Genomic DNA, 18,918 nt, shown 5'->3' with positions numbered 1-18,918 from the left:
ATGGCGTAAACCCGGGAGGCGGAGCTTGCAGTGAGCCGAGATCGCACCACTACACTCCAGCCTGGGCGACAGAGCGAGACTCCGTCTCAAAAAGGAAAAAAAAAAGACAAGAAGGGGTCAACTGCTGGGCTTTTTTATTTCTCTAGCCATTGTGAAGACAGGAGTGAGTTGCCAGATTGGCATATGTTGCAGTCCCACTGAAGGCTAGTGGACATGAATCTCTAGGGAACAGTCTCGCCACTGCCTACTTTCTTCAGCTGTGCTTGGCTGTTTGGGAGCAAACAAAGAGAAAAGGTGCAGTTGGATTCACACAGCGTTGGTTTTCTTACCAAATCCATGTGACAAAAAGACAAGGGAGCAAAGACCTTATAGTAGTGGCAAGAGTGTTGTTAAAATTATAGATTATGGAAAATAATCAGGCCTAGCAGTAAATAAAGAAGAAAGCCCTCAGACTGTGAGAAAGTGGAGAAGCCAGTGGCCTAGAGCTACCAGAAAGGTAGAAGAGGGGCCACAGAGGGGCCGTGCAAATCTGCAGACGCTTTTGTTTTCAGACACCTTTATTCACGTCCAAGATAATCAGGGAAGGGGATAATGTTCGGTTCGGAAGGTAGAAAAACACAACTGGGATCTGCAGCTTTGAAGCCGCAAGTAGATTCACATCTCCGGTCCACCACTTACAAGAATCTGTGACCCTGGACAATTCATTTACACTTTTTGAGTCTGTTTCCCCTTTTTTAAAATTAGGAGAATAATACTATCTTATAATTGGTGAGAGGGTTTAAAGAGATAATGCATGTAAAGCGCTTAACACAGTGCCTGGCACACAGTAAGAGCTGAACACATGATGTTACTGTTGTATTTGGAAGAGAAACCAAGGCAGGGGTACAATGAGGACAACTCAGCGCAGAAGTACTGTAAGGTGGAACTTTTGGACAGCTAGGCGCATGCGTCTGTCTATGGGCGCTCGCCTAGCGAGGACGCTGCGCATGCGCCGGAAGTTGCAGCCGGGAAGCCTGCGAGGTCGGTTCCGCCCGACTCTAACATGGCGGCGCCCTTTGTCTGCTCTGTAGTGCTGTCCCCGGCCTTCTCGCGGCCGTGATGCACCTCCCTCTGCGGTGGGGTCCGGGACATGGCAGGTGAGGGTCAACAATCGCCCGGGGCCGGGGAGGTCCCAGGAGCCGGGGTGGAGGCGGCAGAGGATGGGGCGCGGTGGGACGCCGGTGACGGTTGTGTGGGGGAGGGGAGGGAAGTGGAATGGGATCCGAACCGGGGCTGAGGGGACACCGCCGGGCGGGAGATTGTGGGGTGGCGGGGCAGGGGGCGTCGCCGGGCGTGCTGGCGGGGAGTGGGGCGGCCAGAGCGACCGCCCGGGCGAAGGGGCGCGTGTCACCTCCCGGGCTGGATGACACCCCAGCTGGTAGCATCTCCGCCCCCGCCGCCCGGCTGTCACCGCCCCTTGACCCCGCGCGCTGTAGAGGGTGGGCGTTCTGCGGCCGCGAGGGAGCGCAGTGCCGGGGCAGCTCCGGTCGGCCGGCTGGGGCGGGAGGGAGCGAGGCTGCCCGGGCCTAGGAGGAGCTGACAAGGGAGGAGGCCGACGCTGTCCCTGTATAAAATCATTTCATTCATTCATTCGTCCTACGGACGGTGGTTCAGCACCTGATAGATGCTGAAGCTAGAGCGAGTGATGCGGACGGACTCGATCCTGGAGTAGCGGTTAGGAGTTTGAACCGTGGAGCCCAGCAGCGGGGTTTGAATCCCCACTCCCTGCTGTGACCTTAAGCACTTTTGGCTTTTTCTTTCTGCCTGGGTTTACTCAGCCTTTAAGCAGAGATGGTAATAAAATCTGCCTCCTAAGATTGTAATAAAGGGGAAATGAGGTTCCTAGAACACTTATGGGCACAAAGCAAATGCTGTGTGTTTGTTGCTGTTATTAATTGTATCCCCATCGTCACCCAGAGCTCAGAGACCCATGTGGGAGACATACAGGTAAATCAGCAATTCTGATACTGCTGCGAGGGCAGAAAGCCCTCCTTCATCTGGAGCACAGAGACACATCACTCAGCCAAGGGGGACTCCCGGGAGGCTTCTGTCCGCCAGAAAACTAAGATCTAAGGGAAGCTCAGGGGAGTGAGGCAGAAAAACGAGTATTCTCAGTTGAGGGTGTAGTTTGCGAGAAAACTCATCTTTGCAGAGAGAGAGGAGAAAGATCAGTTTAAATAAAGAAGCAGACTGGGCCGGGCGCAGTGGCTAACGCTTGTAATCTCAGCACTTTGGGCAGATCACTTGAGGTCAGGAGTTCGAGACCACCCTGGCCAATATGGTGAAACCCCCGTCTCTACTAAAAATACAAAAATTAGCCGGTCGTGCTTGCGAGCGCCTGTAGTACCAGTTACTGGAGAAGCTGAGGTATGAGAATCGCTTGAACTCCGGAGGCAGAGGTTGCAGTGAGCCCAGATGGCGCCATTGTACTCCAGCCTGGGCGACGAGCAAGATTCCGTCTCAAAAAAAAAAAAAAAAAAGAAGCAGCAGCAGCAAGCCGTGGTCTGGTCTTAGGGGATGTTGTAAACCTAGTTAAGGACTTTACATTTTAGGTTAATGGGAAGCCATTTAAGAATCAGATCTGTGGCCAGGTGTGGTGGCTTACTCTGTAATTCTGGCACTTTGGGAGGCCAATGTGGGATGATTGCTTGAGCCCAGGAGTTTGAGACAAGCCTGGGCAACATGGCAAGACCCCATCCTTATAAAAAAAAAAAAAAAAAAGAAAGAAAAGAAAGAAAAAAAAAGCTGGGCATGGTGGAGCACACCTCTGGTGGTCCCAGCTTCTTGGAAAGCTGAGGTGTGAGGATTCTTTTATTTCCAGCCTGAAATAAAAGAATCAGATTGTTTGTTTGTTTTTTGAGACTAAGACTTGCTCTGTCACCCAGGCTGGAGTGCAGTGGCAGCATAATCGTAGTTCACTGCAGCCTCGACCTGAACTCAAGCGATCCTCCTGCCTCAGCCTCCCAACTAGCTGGGACTACAGGCGTGCACCACAACACCTGGCTAATTTTTTAAATTTTCAGTAGAGATGGGTTCTCACTGTGTTGCCCAGACTGGTCTCGAACTCTTGGCCTCAAATGATCCTCGCGCCTCAGCCTCCCAAAGTACTGGGATTATAGGCATGTGCAACCACGCCTGGCCACGAATCAGATTTGTGGATTAGGAAGCTCTCTCTGGCTAAGTGAAGAATGTATCAAAGGGAGTGGGCCTGTAGGCTAATTAAGAGCCTGCTAGAATAATCCAAGTGAGAAATAAAGGTGTGAATTAGAGGCAGAGAGTGAGGAGAGATGGTTTTAGAGATAGAATTGACACAATTTGGTGATTAGTTTGATGAGAGTTAGGGGCAGGAGGGAGTCAGGATCACCCCAGTTTTTGACTGATAGGTGTTGGATGCTGCTCCATGTGATAGGGAGCAGTACAGGGAGCAGATTTGGGGGAGGGCAGATATGTTTAGTTTTGAACATGTTGGAGTTGAATGCCTGTAAAGCATTCAGGTGCACCTGTTCAGCGGTGATCTAACAGTTGTCACCATCAAAGGTCACTGAAGTCATGGGAGGGGATGAGCTCGCCTAGGTTAGAGTATGCAATGAGAAACAAAGTGTCCAGGATATCCCAGAGCAGCGCCAATGCTGCAATAATGCTTGGGTACAAACCTCATCATTTTTTGCTTCTCAGCATTGTGTCCTGTCTCTCACTCAGCAGCAGATCCTGAGAGCAGGGCCTGAGGCTGAGTCTGTGCATCTTTGTGTCCCAGTGTCAGCATGTTGTCTGGCACAGAGCAGGCTATTTATTCAGCACTTCCTTGGCCAGACTCTGTGCTCAGCACTCCGTATTTGTCTATGTTTGCTGGATGCATGAAAGGGCAGCTCTGAGGGAGCAGGTACCCTTTAGGTTCTCATCAGATTTTCCACTTGTATGTCATTGATTCAGGTAATGAGCCGGAGGAGGGGAGCCAACCTGGAGTTTACACAGGCAAACTGTCAGAAAAGAGTAGCCTGGGCTATCTGGAAATCTGAGGTATGTCTGTAATACTCACGGATGAAACAAATCAGATCAGTGTCCTTCTTCTCTAGGTTCAACATGATTCAAATGATTCTTTCCCAATAGCCTTTTCTTCAAAATTATACAGTAATGACAAAATCCCAGTTATAGTTTGGTTGGGAAATTGTTGATATTACTATTATTGTTTTACCTACAAAGAGAGGCCAGAGTGGATGATCACCGGGCAATGCTCACATCTTTAGTTAGGTGAAATCTACAGTGGCGGAAAGAGAAGTTTATTCCTTGCTCCTCAACATTCTGGAAGTACGCAGTCCAGAGCTGGTAGGGCAGCTTGCTGTGTTCTGTGAGATCATCTGGGAGCAGGATTCCTTTGATAATGTGGCTTTTCTTACTCAGACTTAGGCTTCCACCTCATGGTCCAGGCTGGCTGCTGTAACTCCTGCCATCATGTATGATCTCCCTAGGGCAAAAAGGGAAACAGAGCAGCGAGCACACACTCATTCCTTTTAAGGTTCTAATGTTTAAGGAGGCATTTTTGTATAACATGGTTCCCAGACATAAGCCAGTTCCTGCATCTGGTGCACAGCTGAAGAACAGATTATGACTGTTTCAGTGCTGGAGAAAAAGCTGGCTGAGAGAACCTTCTCTGTTTTCAGTCTGTCTGGATTACTGTCTTGGGGGTGTGATCCCCGCCTGAGGGGAGGTCCACTGAGTCCCCAAGGCAAGCTGCTCTGGCTTTGGGTAGGTTTACAGGGCTTGGGCCCAGGGAGGCCAGGCTTGTTTATCCATTCATTGTTTCTGTGTCCAACATGTGTCAGGCATTGTGCTGGGTGCTAGGCATGCTGGCACGAGTAAGACTGAATCCCGGGAGCAGGTGCTCCCAGCCATGTGTATCCTCACAATGCAATGCAGGAAATACTTTGGAGGGCTGGTAGAGGGTGTTGCACACAGAGGGAGGTTGCACTGGCGCTGGAAGGCTTTCCTTGGCGGGGTGAAGATGCTGTGAACGGCACATTTTGGACTGATCACTGTAAAATTCCCCTTGGACAGATAGAGGCAGCTAAGACTCTGGAGTCAGGTGTGAATCTGCCCTCCCGTTGAGTGGCTCTGTGTCCTGATAGTCAGTTCCTTCTGAAACTGTGTCCCAAGGAGTTAAAAAAAAAAAAAAAAAAACCTAATGACTATTAATTTTCCTAATCACAAGATTGTCTTCTGACACATCAGACAGCAAGCCCTTTTACTCAGTTTCATCTCTGAGCCTCAGTTTCCTCATCTGTAAAATAGAGATGAAAACATCTACCTCACAGAATTGTTTGGAGAATTACGTGAGGTCAGGCAGGTAATTCACAGGGTTTGCTGCATAGTGCAGCGTTCCCCAACCTTTTCGTTTCTTTTTTTTTTCCTGTCGGCAAAATATATATTTTATATATATAGATACATATATAGAGAGAGAGACAGACAGAAGGTTTCCCCCACCCACCCACCTACCCAAAACATGTCTTAGTGTTTGATTTTTTTTTTTTTTCATACACAGAGAATAGGGAATTTCAGAATTTGTACATACATGTTAGCAAACAAATTTTGATCTATTGGCTTCTTGGTACAGTAATGGTGCCAAAGGCTCATACTATGACAAGGAAGTTGTGAACACTGATTTCTCAGGAGGTGAGGCCAGCTCCACATGAACTTCTCTTGCATCCCTCTGGTCCACGTGATACATAACTACTTCGACTTCTTTTTGTTCCTCTCATGAATCATTAGACATTAAAAATGGAACAACCGAGTCACAAAGGGCCACATGCTTTTCAGTAGAAAGCATTCTCCTTCTCTAGGTTGCTGTCACAGGGCAGACCTGACTGCCTGAATATGCTCAGGAGATTTAGTCAGTATTGTCTGTATTTGGTTATGGAAAAGGCTCTCCTGGCCGAATGTGGTGGCTCACGGCTGTAATCCCAGCACTTTGGGAGACCAAGGCGGGTGGATCATGAGGTCAGGAGATCGAGACCATCCTGACTAACATGGTGAAACCCCGTCTCCACTAAAAATACAAAAATTAGCCAGACATGGTGTCAGATGCCTGTAATCCCAGCCACTCGGGAGGCTGAGGCAGGAGGATCACCTGAACCTCGGAAGTGGAGGTTGCAGTGAGCCAAGATCGTGCTACTGCGCTCCAGTCTGGGCGACAGAGCGAGACTCCGTCTCAAAAAAAAAAAAAAAAAAAAAATTAGCTAGGTGTGGTGGCAGGTGCCTGTAGTCCCAGCTACTTGGGAGGCTGAGGCAGGAGAATCGCTTGAACCCAGGAGGCGGAGGTTGCAGTGAGCTGAGATCACACCACTGCACTCTAGCCTGGGCGATAGAGTGAGACTCTGTCTCAAAATAAATAAATAAATAAATAAATAAATAAATAAATAAATAGGCTCTTTTTTTTTTTTTCTTTTTTCTTTTTTTAAGTCCATAGTGAGAGCAAATCAAAAGCATTGTTTTTTCTTCTGAGCATCAGTTTCATCTGAGCATCTTCCCATGAGAGGATGCTCAGATGTCTCGCCTTTGTCCTCCTCACTCTCCAAAAATAAAAAATAATAAGAGAGTCAAGCACTTTAGACATTCATCAGCCTGGCAAATAAATTTTGCAGCACATAGAAGTCCTACTATTGTAAAGAAAATTGATAAGACAAAAAGTACATAGGATAACCCAACTACTGTGTTGTTGGGTAATTTATAAGATTGACCTCCGGCCGGGCGCGGTGGCTCAAGCCTGTAATCCCAGCACTTTGGGAGGCCGAGACGGGCGGATCACGAGGTCAGGAGATCGAGACCATCCTGGCTAACACGGTGAAACCCCGTCTCTACTAAAAATACAAAAACTAGCCGGGCGAGGTGGCGGGCGCCTGTAGTCCCAGCTACTCGGGAGGCTGAGGCAGGAGAATGGCGTAAACCCGGGAGGCGGAGCTTGCAGTGAGCTGAGATCTGGCCACTGCACTCCAGTCCGGGCGACAGAGCGAGACTCCGCCTCAAAAAAAAAAAAAAAAAAAAAGATTGACCTCCAACTTCACTGATGTAAAATCCTATTGGAAATATGAGGGCAGCCATACAGAAAAGCATCATTCCAGTGAATGCTATTCGTTGAACATATATTGTAGCTTCTCTTCCCCAGGGGGAAGCCACCAGCAAACCACGTGTGACAGTCAAATGATTCCCATGATAAAAAACAGCGTGGTGACCCACTCCAAGGGAAGCTGGGGAGGGATGCACACCCCCTCTGGTCCATGGATGGTTTGACGCTGTCCCACGAGGCCCACAGTGAGTGCTCCCACAGACTCCCTGGTGTCGAGCCAGTCTGGGTTGGTGATGCTGGTGATGGCGAAGATATTGGCAGCCAGAAAGAGACATCCTGAGATAATGGTCAATTTATCATCTCCCCGCCCTGCTCCACCTGCTCTCCGAGCCCCTGGCAGGCAGTGGCCTCACACCTCCCACCCCATGGGCATCCTCTGGGACCCGGAGTCCCCACACTGCTGCCTCGTGCCCCTCGACCCCCATGCACCTGGGACCGCCAGCCATGGCACGGCCCATAACCCTCAACCTTTTTGGCACCAGGGACCAGTTTTGTAGGAGACAGTTTTTCCATGGACAGGAGGCTGAGGGGTAGGGGTGGGAGGTGGTTTTGGGTTGACTTAAATACATTACATTTACTATACACTTTATTTCTATTATTATTACATTATAATATATAATGAAATAATTGTACAATTCACCATCATGTAGAATCCGTGGGAGCCCTGAGCTGCTTTTCCTGCAGCTAGACGATCCCATCTGGGGTTGATGGAAGACAGTGACAGATCATCAAGCATTAGATTCTCATGAGAAGCACACAACCTAGATCCCTTCACATGCGCAGTTCACAATAGGGACTGAGCTCCTCTGACTATCTAATGCTGCTGCCAATCTGACAGGAAGCGGAGCTCAGGCGATAATGGCGAGCAATGGGGAGCGGCTGTAAATACAGATGAAGCTTCGCTCACTTGCCTGCTCCCTCGCCCGCCACTCACCTGCCATGCAGCCCACTTCCTAACAGGCCACAGATCAGTAGTGGTCTATGGCCCATGGGTTGGGGACCCCTGGTATCATGGACATTTATGAAATGTTACTTTCCTCCTGCTGCAAGGTACAGGCTAGTTGGAAGCTGGAGACCAGTCAGGATTGAAGTTGAGGAAGGCCCAAACCTGTGGGGAAGCCAGGTTGCCATCCTGCTCTGTGGCAGGGGCTATCCAGGTTTTGCATGGAGGGTCAAGGACTGCTCTGTGCTCCCCCCTGTTTTCCGGGAGAGTTCCCCCAAGCTTTCTAGTTAAAGTAATCAAACCTTGGATACTCAGAGACCACATCCTGAGAGATCTGGTAAGGAGTGTTTTGAGGATTCTATCTGCCTGTTTAATTCCTTCAAGTCCAGATGCTTCTGGGAAGCCTTTTCTGAGCCATTCCCACTTCCCCCAACCCAAGTGAGTTTGGAGCCCCTCCCCTGCGATTTCTTAGCATCCTGTTTTTGATCTCTATTGACACATTTTCACCTTAATTATAATCCTAGGTTTCCTTGCCTGTCTTTCCATGAGACTGCCAGCATCTTGGATGCAGGGACAGGGTCTTATTTATCCTGGTACTGCCTCTGTGTAGCTTGTTTCCTGGCACACAGCTGGTGCTCAGCAAATGTTGGATGAGTGGATGATCAGTCTTGATTGGCTGAGGAGGAAATGGCATTTGGGGCTGGAGAAAACGCCATGTGATTGAGGGCTGGGCATGCTGCTTGTTTATTGGGCATTTGACTGTCATATGGGAACTAGACATGGTGAACTCTGACCTTAACTGTGAGAGTTTTGGTCAGAAGACGGTTTCTCTGTCTTTTGTCTTGTTCCAGCATAGCAGGGCTTCCCAACCTTGACACTTCTGACATTTGGGGCCAGATAAGTCTTTGTTGTGGGGGGTGGGTTCCTGTAGCATCTCTGGCCTCCACCCATAGATGCCAGTAGTAACTCTTCTCCAGTGGTGACACCCCAGAATGTCTCCTGATATTGCCAAATATCTCCTGGCACAAAATCACCCCCAGTTAAGAAACCCCTGCAGTATAGGGTAGCAGTTAGGAACATAAACTCCTAAGCCAGGCATATCTGGGCTCATGTTTGCTTCTTATAATTACTAGCTGTATGCCCTTGGGCCAAGTACTTGAGCTTTCTAGCCCTCAGTTTCCTCAGTTGTAAAATGGGGATGATAGTTACCTTGAATATAACTTTATTGGGTGGAATTATTAATAAGGTCATGCATGTAAAGTGCTTAGTGGAGTCCCTGGCTCCGTAATTACTGTTGTTTGATAGAAGAAGACTCTTGAGGGTCAAAGAAGAAAATATGCAGAGTTTAGGAAGAAAACAACATTTGGTATGGGAATGCATGCACCAGGGAAGGTTCTCAAGGGTGTACCTGTGGAAAGTAAGTTACCACCCTCTCCTCCCAGGAAACTTTTTTTTTTTTTGGTAGAGACAGAATCTCACTGTGTTACCCAGGCTGGTCCCAAACTCCTGGGCGCAAGCAATCCTCCTGCCTCAGCCTTCCAAAGTGCTGGTATTATAGACTTGAACCACCAAACCCAGCCTCATATAACTTTTTTTTTTTTTTTTAGGTTAGGACCTTGCTCTGTGGCCAAGGCTAGAGAGCAGTGGAGCTGTCATAGTGCACTGCAGCCTCGACCTCCCTGGCTCAAGCGATCTTCCTGACTCAGCCCCCAAAGCTGGGACTACTAGCACACACCACCACACCTAGCTAATTTTTCTGTTTTTTGTAGAGATGGGGTTTTGCCATGTTGCCCGGACTGGTCTTGAACTCCTGGGCTCAAGTGATCCACCTACCCACGCCATCCCAAAGGACTGGGATTACAGGTGCGAGCAGGGGTGGTGTCCTGCGGGGTGACCCATTGTTGGGTTTGACATTTGACATCACAGTAGGGAGGGACCTCAGCTTTAATGAAAACAAAAAACTCCAAATACATTTTGTGTACAAAACATATTGTCCTGGAGATCATAATCTACTTCTTTTGCTGGCTGCGGTTTTTTTAAATTTTTTTAATTTTTGGGACAGGGTCTTGCTCTGTCGCCCAGGTTGGAGTGCTGTGCTGGGATTGTAGCTCACTGCAGCCTCGACCTCCAGGGCTCAAGCGATCCTCCCACCTCAGCCTCCCGTGGCCACAATTTTTAAATGGTTGAAATAAGAGAGGTCAGAGAATAAGTACTGTGGCTCAGAGTGATTGAGCTTTGCTGCAAGCGTGTGTGTGGAATGCCAGCACAGGGACTCCTTATGGACATCAATAACTTGACAGTCCCTGGGTGATTAAGGTTGACCTCAGTAACGCAGTCAGCACAAATATGTGTAGAAAACTGGGGCTTAGGCTCTTGGATTCAAACATGCTTGTTATGAATTGAAGAGAGATGGTTCTTAGGGCTGGGTTTCAAAGGAAGGAAGCAAAGGGCATGGTTAGAATTGAGAGTTGTTCACTCATGTCTAAACAGCAGTGTGGACAGAGGCTCAGAGGTGGGAATTCCCGCTGCGAGTGGAGAGCAGGCCAGAAAGCAGGCTTGGTGGGTTCATTGTAACATCAAAAATCTACTCAGCTTCTGGTCTTGAAAGGTCTGGCAGTAAAATCTGTTCTCCCCACCCCAGCCGCACCACTTCCTATACTGGAACTTATTAACCTAAGCAGTCACTTTCCTGTCCTGAATGGCAGGCTCCACTTGAATTTCACCAACCTGCCCCATGGGAAGCTGTATCACCAGAGCTCAGAGAGCAAAGCACTTCTCATTTCTGTAGTCTCAGGGCCATGTGGGCCCCTCAGGGATTTTCCCCAGTTACTGTGACTCAGTCAGCAGCCCAAACTAATGCTTGGCAACATTGTTTAAAGTAAGAAAGAAGTTGTTTAACTTTGTAAATCATTTTTGTTAAATGTTGACTCCATACAAAAGAACGTGTTCAGTGTAAAGAATAAGGATACAAGAAACATCTTCCATGTACCCATTACTCAGTTTTCAAAAAGAACTTACTGTTACCTTTGGAGTTCCCTGTGTCCCCTCCCTGATCTCACCCGGCCCAAGTCATCCCTGAGTTTTGCTTTCATCACTCTTTTACTTTTCTTTATAGTCTTACCACGTGTTTGTATTGCTAAACAATGTACCGTTTAATTTTTCAGGTTTTTGAACTTAATATAATCATACTGTTTTCTTCAGTGCCTTGACATTAATCCACGTTGCATAGAATGGTATTTCATTTTCACAGATGAATAATGTTCCATTGTATGAGAATTTATTTATCCTTTCTATTGTTGGGGGACATTTGGGTTGTGTCCAGTATTTTGCTGAGACAAACAGCGCCACTGTTCACATTCCCGGGACATGCATGCACAGCCTCTCCAGGGGCTGCAGCTGGGAGTGGAGTTGAGTCATGGGGTATGTGCGTCTTCAACTTAACCAGATAATGCCAAGTTGTTTCCAAAACAGTTTCCCCAGTTTACCCTTCAACAATTCCGTTTGCCTCATATCCTCTCAACAATGGTATTTTCAGACTTCAACATTTTTACTTATCTGGTGGGCGTACAATGACATCTCATGTGGTTTTGATTTGCATTTTCCTGGTTCTGAGTTGGGCATCTTTTCATTGCTTACTGATCGTTCAGATTTCACCTTCTTGGAAACATTGTCTTGCTCATTTTTCTATTGGGTGGTTTGTAGACATTTTGTTAGTTTTTCGTTTTTTTTATTTCTTATTCTGGATACTAATTCTTTGTTAGTTATATGTGTTATAACTACCCACTTCCAGTTTGTGGCTTGTCTTTTCACTGTAGGATTTTATTTTCTGTTTTTGATGAACAGAATTTTTTTTTTTTTTTTTTTGAAACGGAGTCTCGCTCTGTTGCCCAGGCTGGAGTGGCACGATCTCGGCTCACTGCAAGTTCTACCTCTCAGGTTCAAGCGATTCTCCTGCCTCAGCTTCCTGAGTAGCTGGGATTACAGATGCGTGCCACCACACCTAGCTAATTTTTTTTTTTTATTTTTAGTAGACGGGGTTTCAGCATCTTGGCCAGGCTGGTCTTGAACTCCTGACCTCATGATCCACCCGTCTCAACCTCCCAAAGTGCTGGGATTACAGGCGTGAGCCACCATGCCCGGCCTGTTCTGTCTCTTTAAATACCACACTGACTTGTAAAATACATCATTTTAGAAAACTGGTGACCTGGTGTCTAGTAAATCCTTGGCCTATTGCTCTTCCATTTTCATTTTATTTTTTTCTGAAACAGGGTCTCGCTCTATCACCCAGGCTGTAGTGCAGTGGTACAATCTTGGCTCACTACAGCCTTGACCTCCCAGGCTTAAGCTATCCTTCCACCTCAGCCTCCCAAGTAGCTGAGACTAGAGGCATATGCCACCACGCTCAGCTGTTTTTGTCTTTTTTGTAGAGACAGAGTTTCACCATGTTGCCCAAGCTAGTCTTGAATTCCTGGGCTCAAGCAGTCCTCCCGCCTCAGCCTCCCAAAATGTTGGGATTACAGGCATGAGCCATCTTGCCTGGCCCCATTGTCATGTTAGATTATGCATGTCAAATGCCGTAACAATTGTTGGTATGTTTTATTAGAATTGCATTGAGTTTATAATATATAAAATTGGGTAGAGTTGACATTTTTGTGATGTTGAGTCATCTGATCCATAAATGTGGTATAGCTTTCAATTTATATAACTTATCAAAGTCTAAATGTGGTCAGTGTCTTTATACCTTACTCTCAAACAGTGAGGATCTGAGAACACTTTAATTCCTGTCACTTCCTCTTCCACTTTTATTCGGTAGGTGTGTATTTTAGTTCTTTTTAAACATTTTTTTTTTCTCTCTCTCTCTCTAGAGACAGGGTCTCACTCTGTTGTCCAGGCTGGAGTGCAGTGGCACAATCACAGCTGACTGCAGCCTTGAGCTTCTAGGCTTATGCAATCCTCCTGCCTCAGCTTCTCGAGTAACTGGGACCACAGGCACTCGCCACCACACCCTGCTAATTTTCACTTTTTTTTTTTTTTTTTTGGCAAATACAGGGTCTCTTTTGGTAAAGACATGCTGGTCTTGAACTCCTGGACTCAAGCAAACCTCCTGCCTTGGCCTCCCAAAGTGCTAGGATTAGAGGTGTGAGCCACTGTGCCAGTCCTTTTACAACTTTTATGAGCATCATTATTCAGCATTTGTTTAGGTTTGCTCACTTATATTTACTATTTTCATTGTTCTTCCTTCCTTCTTGCGTTTAATACTTTCTTTCTGGGATCACTTGCATCTGTCTGAAATATGGGTTTTATAAGGTGTAAATTTGGGCTGTAGTCCTTTTGGGGGACTGCGAATCATTATACATTCTCAGGGAAGATTTTTCTCTCCCTCGCTGGGCACCAAGATTTGATATAGGCTGTTTCCATATTGTCTTCTTTCCACCGAGGTCCCGTGGGACCTCCCCCTGGGGATGGGGTGGAGAGTGGGGCTCGATCTTGCCCAGTTCTGCAAATGTCTTTCCTTGAAACCCGGTCTCAAAGTCCCACTTGCTCTCTGGACTTCAGCCCTTGTTTAGATATGTTTTGACCTCTCCGTATTACTTATTGACCTGTCAGTTCTTTGATATATTTTAATTTATTTTTAATTCCTCTTACTATCATTCCCAATCTTTGATGCATTTTAAAAGATGTCTTATACTTTTTATTCAGCATTTGTGACTGCTGGCAATAGGAGAATTGGCCAGGGTACCTTTGCCAGAAATGGAGTTGTTTCCTAGTTTTAATTTTGCATTTCATCTGGCAGCAGCAAACTCTGAATATATTACTGCTTAGTAATGTTCACTTCTGGATTGTGTGAGCTTTTTAAAATTAATTAATTTATATATTTTTTAGAAATGGGTTCTCACTATCTTGTCCAGGGTAGTCTCAAATTCCGGGGCTCAAGCAATCTGTCTACCTTGGCCTCCCAAAGTGTTGGGATTACAAGTGTGAGCCACTGTGCCCAGCCTTGGATTTTTTTTATTTTTTAAATTTTTTTTAGAAACAGGGTCTCACTGTGTTGCTCAGACTGGAGTGCAGTGGTTGTTCATCGGTGCAGTCAAAGCTCACTACAGCCTTGAACTCCCGGCTGCAAGTGATCCTCCTGCTTCAGCCTTTTGAGTGGCTGGGACTACAGGCATGTGCCACCATAGCCAGCTACTTCTGAGTTTTATACGATGTTTTAGAGCACTCATTAGTATAAGGAAGAGAGATTGTTATGTGCCTGTGATGACAGAGAATGTGTCCGTTTGGTACAGGCTCAGAATCTGATGAACCTGCTCTTCTGTGTTTGTCCACAGAAGTTTTGTCCTTTTCTGTAGTGGAAAGGGCACAGTTTTCAGACTATGATGGACTTGGCCTTGAATGTGGGCAGGGCAGTGCAACCTAGGTCAGCAACAAGCTCTTAAACTGTGATTTGCTCATCTGCTCAATGCGGGTGGCTGTGTTAGTTCCTCCTCCCAGGATCACTGTGAGTACTGGTGAGGCGCATGGAAGTGTGAAACACTGTGGGTGGGGCACCACAGCAGCTCTGGCCCTTACTCCCTTCATGGCTGTTGTGGGTTAGGGTCTGTTTGCACGGGAAACAACCAGCCCATGAGTTTCTCTTGCCAGTAACCTCCCCTGGAGTCTCGGCAGATGGAGCTGTTATTAGCAAGGCTGAGTTTCCTCTCTGCACACAGGGCACAGTTCCACCCGCAGTCTCTTACCAGGACTCACAATTTTTATTTCATTTTATTTTACTTTTTATTTTATTCAAGATAAGGTCTCGCACTGTCACCCAAGCTGGAGCGGCAGTGCCACAATCTCAGCTTACTGCAGCCTCAACCTCCCAGGCTCAAGTGATCCTTCCACCTCAGCCTCCCAAGTAGCTGGGACCATAGACACATGCCACCATGCCCGGCTAAATTATTTTGGATTTTTTGTAGAGATGGGATCTCACCATGTTGCCCAGGCTGGTCTTCAACTCCTGAGCTCAGGCAATCCTCCTGCCTCCGTCTCCCAAAGTGCTGAGATTAGAGGCATGAGCCACCTCTCCCGGTTTACTGATAAAGCATATATATTAACATAGTAAAATATAGTTCTCCACTGGGACCCCACCCCCGTCATCACTAGCTGTGCCTCCCTCTCCATCCCATTCCTCTCACTTCCCTGGTCTTATTAGGACCAGGAGCCAGGCCACACTTGGGGGTGGTCTCCAAGTTTCTCTCAGAAGTTTGCACTTCAAAGCGGCTGGTGGGAAACCAGCCAGGGTTGCAAGCCTTCCGTTTCAAGGCTTGGCCTGGGAGCAGCTTTGCTGATTCATCGCAGCCGCAGGCGGTAGGGATTTCAGGGGCTGGAGGTCAGCCCCACTGTTTGTTGAAGGGGAGCCCTGTGCCCCTGAGCCTCTCCTAATCCTTACTGGGCTGCTTCTAAAAACTCTGCTGTAGGACAGCACTTCTGCATCCAGATTGAGAAGCCCAGCAGTTTTTCAACATCACTGGAAACTGAGACATTGAGTCTTGACCACTGATTATTGAGCCCCAACTTAAGGCTTTGGGATTCCCAAAATATTCCTCTAAAATATTCTCTTACTCATTGAGTTTTTTCCCAGTGAAGTTTTATAGAATCTTAGCTTAATCCTATTTGGAATAAGAAATATAAAATCTGATGTTGGCTTCTGCCATATGTATTTCATAGTTGGTATTCATGTCCTATACAGTTCATGTTCATAGTTGGAAATCTTAAAGATAATACTGTAGGGAAAGTTTTAAGTGGAAAAAATCTGCTAACTGCTAGGTAAATGCCTCATTTTAATTGTCACACTGCATCTGTTATACTTCGAATGCATGGCACTCATTAATGATATCATTCATTCATTTATGCAGCATTTCTTAAATCTTTTTTCTTTTTTCGAGATGGGGGGGTCTCACTCTGTTGCCCAGGCTGGAGTGCAGTGGTGCAATCACTGCTCACTGCAGCCTCGACCTTGTGGGCTTAGGTGATCCTCCCGCCTCAGCCTCCCAAGTAGCTGGGACCACAGGCACGCACCAGCACACCTGGCTAGTTTTTGTATTTTTTTGTGGAGATGGGGTCTCGCTATGTTGCCCAGGCTGAAGCATGTATTACATCTTATCACTACAAGGGACCTTGGCAATTACCTAATCCTAATGAGGATACAAACCCAGAAAAAGTCAGTCACACTTGAAGAGGCTGTACTACATGGAAGTCCAGCTATATCCATTTCCAGTTCATACTTAACCTGCTTTTTTCTTTTGGCTTGAATTCTTGATCTTCAAGAGTATCATGGGGCATCTAGCCCTTCCCTTGTGATTGTCACGTTCTTCTTCCTCAATGAAAGCCTCTTTGCTTCTGCAGTCCTTGTGTCCTTTGTAGAAAGAAGGTGGCAGGTTACCATCAAGTATTAAGCATTTATGCCTTTCATTCTGATTCCTATCAAGTGGAGTAAGCATTGCAGTGTGTGGGGCCTTTGCCTTTTTTCAGGTTGAAACTTCATGGGTGCCTGGATTACTGATGAGATTTTTACATCCATTTTTGGAAGATAGGACAAGGATGACAGCATTGGGCTGTGTTTTTTCTATATATATTTTTTCTTTTTAAAAAATTAAAAACAATTTCAAGCCAAATTTTTCTATAATTTATCAGCCTTGCTGGCATGGGTTTATGTGTAATGATAAAATGATGGTGGCCAGCAGTAGCTTTATGAAGAAGAAACTTTTGCCATCATCTCTATTTTACAGAAGAGGAATTGAGGTACAGAGATTCAAGTACTCCTGCCTGAGGCACTTCACTAGCTTTGGCTGGATTCCAGGGTAGGGGTGTTTTAACTGGGTCCTGGGAGTAGCAAGCCCCGCACAGTTGCATGTTGAATTGTGTGTGGGTGTGTCCCAGGGAGAAGGACTTCAGTTTCATCGCCGTGCCAGGGGCTTCCTCTGGATTTGAACACGAGAGCCCCAGCTGCTGTGCTAGGGGCGTCCCCTCAAGGAATTTTTGCTCATATTGTTTTCCTGAGTAATACATTGATTCTCTGTGCACATTACCACAATTTTCCATTTCCCTCATGAGAAATTTTTTCCTTTGAGAAGTTTTCAGTCACCAGATCTTGTAGAAAATGTCTTAAAGATTTTATGGTAGATAGAAATAAAAGACTTAGGTCTCTGACTTTGCAGCCTTTTATTTTCTTTCTTTCCTGTCTTTTTTATTTTTACTTTTTGACAGAGTTTTGCTCTGTTGCCTATGCTGGAGTGCAGTGGTATGATCATAGCTCGCTGCAGCCTCAGAACTCCTGGGCTTAGGCGATCCGCCCATCTCAGCCTCCCAGATAGCTGGGACCTCCCTTCCTCCCTTCCCTCCCTCTTCTCCCTCTCTTCCCTCCTTCCCTCCATCTCCTCTCTCCTTCCCTCCATCTCCTCCCTCCCTCTCCTCCCTCCTTCCCTTCCATCTTCCTTCTTTCCTTCCTCCCCTCCTCTTTTCCTCTCCATTCTTCTTCAGCTTTCTCGGTTTTAAGTTTTTAATAGATAGTGTTTACAAGTGGTGAACAATACAGAAAGGATATATAGTGAAAAGTTCAGCTCCTTCCCCACTTCCCCTGCTCCCCTGAGGGGCTTCTCATTACCAGTTTCATGTATACCCTACAGAAATGTGGATGTTGTCTTTTAAAAATAAGTAAGATGTATACATTCTTAGCCTGGGCTTATAGTTTTGGACAGATGGCATGGCCCACCTTCCACTGGGAAGGGTCAGATACTAAATTTTAAGAGACTTTGAGCTACTCCAAGAACAGGTGCTTAAAACTTTTAGAGGATTTAACAGTATTTAGTGGGAGGGTCATTTGTGCAGTCTGCCAGAAAGAATCATGTGTGTGTTGGATTCTTGGCACCAGCTAAACCCTTCTAGGGCCACCTGGGGGTGATATCATCCCATTTTTCCCATCCCAAGGATCCAGCCCAGTGGGACTTCATCTCCCCCTTTCAAGGTGCAGTGTGGCTCCTGACTGCCAAGGTTGTCACTGAGTCCTGGTGTGGTGGTCCCAGCCCAAGTGCCTAGTCCCAGCCTGGCCCTCCAGCTGTGTTTCCCATCACTTTGTCCCCTCCTTCCTCTTGTGTGCTGGGGCATGATCCCCCTTCTCCCCCTGGCCCCTCAGCTGTCATTGCTTATGCTGTCCCCTGCCCAAATGTCTTTCTTGCCTTTGTCTGTCTTTAGGTGTGGTCACATCCTCCCAGGCTGGCACTCGGCAGCACCCATTCAGCACTCATCACACTGTCCTTCTTCCCCAGTGAAGGCTGAGGGGCTGGGGCTCAGAGCCAGCCTTATCCCAGGGCCCCGGGCACTTTGCAGTGGACTTTGAAGTAAACATCCACTCCACCATCCCCTCAGCCCACCAATTATGGAGATTGGACCCCCGAATCCTTCTATATTGAACTTGAGTTCCCAGGCCTTCTGCCCTAAGCTGCACCATAGCAAAGGCCTGACGGTGGAAGCCTGCAGCCAGAGAGAAGCAACACCTGTGCACTTTTTTTTGTCGTACTGGACCAGGCTGCGGCTCTGTTGGCTTCCATCAGCCGCCCTCCCAAGGCTTTGGCCAGCTGCTGTCCTCTTTGGCAGGAGCCCTGTGCTGCCCTGTACGGAGAGGCCACTTGGGTTTGTTTTTGTTTTATTAGTTCATCATTTTCCTTTTGTTTTAACTGTGTATCAGTCACAGAGCTGTGTTAGAGAAGTCATATCTAATTCCACTTTTGCCAGTATTTGGGCAACACTTCCTATCTGCTTGTTGTCTCATTGAACACTCGTA

At 46.9% G+C, this 18,918-nt stretch overlaps 1 protein-coding gene across 5 annotated transcripts in view; it reads left to right on the top strand.

The window, feature by feature from the left end:
• Positions 1–986: 986 nt before the first annotated feature.
• Positions 987–18,918, top strand: part of ZBTB17 (zinc finger and BTB domain containing 17) — a 34,348-nt gene continuing 16,416 nt past the window's right edge. For 3 of the 5 annotated variants that reach the window (XM_030913632.1, XM_010370790.2, XM_030913631.1), the window contains exons 1-2: positions 987–1,136; positions 3,970–4,056. The gene's annotated coding sequence lies outside the window, so the exon portion shown is untranslated. The remainder of the gene's footprint in view (positions 1,137–3,969; positions 4,057–18,918) is intronic. The other 2 variants (XM_010370791.2, XM_030913633.1) reach the window with 1 other exon arrangement.

The sequence above is a fragment of the Rhinopithecus roxellana genome, chromosome 12 (genome assembly GCF_007565055.1).
Source record: "Rhinopithecus roxellana isolate Shanxi Qingling chromosome 12, ASM756505v1, whole genome shotgun sequence".
Taxonomy (NCBI): Eukaryota; Metazoa; Chordata; class Mammalia; order Primates; family Cercopithecidae; genus Rhinopithecus; species Rhinopithecus roxellana.
This window is presented reverse-complemented; position numbering and strand designations above follow the sequence as displayed.